The sequence below is a fragment of the Rhinolophus sinicus genome, chromosome 4, assembly GCF_057876585.1.
Source record: "Rhinolophus sinicus isolate RSI-liver-muscle chromosome 4, RSI-T2T, whole genome shotgun sequence".
In the NCBI taxonomy this organism is placed as follows: domain Eukaryota; kingdom Metazoa; phylum Chordata; class Mammalia; order Chiroptera; family Rhinolophidae; genus Rhinolophus; species Rhinolophus sinicus.
In genome coordinates this window covers 58,096,386-58,097,964 of record NC_142504.1, presented here as the reverse complement: position 1 = coordinate 58,097,964, position 1,579 = coordinate 58,096,386, and the positions used below count along the sequence as shown (strand labels likewise).

At 38.9% G+C, this 1,579-nt stretch overlaps 1 pseudogene; it reads left to right on the top strand.

Annotated features, from left to right (window-relative positions):
• Positions 1 to 279: 279 nt before the first annotated feature.
• Positions 280 to 894, top strand: LOC109437783 (mitotic spindle assembly checkpoint protein MAD2A pseudogene; annotated as a pseudogene).
• The last annotated feature ends 685 nt before the right edge of the window (positions 895 to 1,579 follow it).

The following is a 1,579-nucleotide window of genomic DNA, read 5'->3' as shown; positions in this document are numbered from 1 at the left end:
TTGCTAATCCAAGTTCATGAAAATGTATTTCCACGGTTTGTTTGAGAGTTTATACTTTTACTGATTATATTTAAGCCCTTCATGTATTTTAAGTTTTGTGTGTGGTTTCTCTTCATTTGGATGGCCAGTTGCGCAGCACCATTTGTTGGAAAACCCTTCTTTACACAATGTCACATTATCTGCCCTTTATAAAAAATCAATAGGCATACGTGGCAGGGAGCTGCTGTGAGCCCTGCGGTCACCATCTGTGAGTGAGCATGCCCGTCTGTGGGTCTGGACATGGCCCTGCAGCTCTCCCCACAGTAACCCACCACCCTGCATGGGAGCCGTAAAACTGTGGCTGAGTTCTTATTTGACATCAACAACATGTTAGGATATAACATGTGTGGCATGTATCCACCTGAAACCTTTACTCCAATGCAGAAATGTGGGCTCACCCTTGCCTGTAACTACTCATCCTGAACTCATGAAATACCTAAATAACGTGGTGGAACCACTGTAATTTCCATTATAGAAGAGTTCAGTTCAGAAACTGGTGGCAGTCCTCTCAAATATTGAAAGGGGTGAAGTCCTTAAAAGATGGTAATTTTATATTGATTGTGACAAGACTGCCAAAAATGACAGTACACTCAGAGAAAAGGCTCAGAAAACTCTCCAAAATGAAAATCATTCTGTGTTCAGACAGATTACAGCTACAATGACATTCCTGCCACTGTTGGAAGTTTCTTGTCCATTTGATCTACTGATTTATACAAAGATTAGGTTGTGCCTGAAAAATGGGAAGAGTCAGGAGTACAGTTGATTACCAATTGTGAGCAAGTCTGCCTTCCTGCCTCACTACCACAATCCAGAGTAAATAGCATGGTGGCCTACAGACTCCCTGGAAGTGACTGAAAATGAGAACACTAATGTAATTCCTCAAAGGTACTTCTCCTGAAACCAAGTCAACTGTCGTTCATATATATTATAGCTTAACTTTTAGATGGTGGAAAACTTAACATACTTTACAGGACTGTGCATAATTGTCCTATTTTGGGGGTACCTGTTTGACTTTCCAGGGTGTTGCTATAATTTTTTGCTCAGTGTTTGAAATAGAGACCCTGCAGATTACTTCGGCCTTGTAATGTCAATTCCTTGGAGGTGGTAACTGTAGATAGGAAAACTTTTGGTATGAAACGAAATGCCATCCCAAATAACAACTTTTGGTCAAGTGACTTGACTCAGAATACAGGTAGGGAGGTATTTAAATATGAAACACAACAAAAGAAGTCTGAATACTCAGAATCTTTGTTTAGGTCCTAAAGTATCTGATAATACGTAGATAACAAAATATTGCTATTAAGTCCTTTTGCCATTTATTTCATTTGGATAGTAACCATACTGAAATTCCATAGTTGATTTCAGTTAGTTGAACAACCTTTGAGTTACTTATGGTGCATGATTATTTTAATGGGCAGTTGGTTTCATAGTCCTGTTTTATGGAACATTTTTACATCTTTATAAGGGATATAGATCTGTATATTCTGTTTTTGTGACCTACTTCTGATTTGACTGGTTAGGGGCTATTAGTGTCCTACAG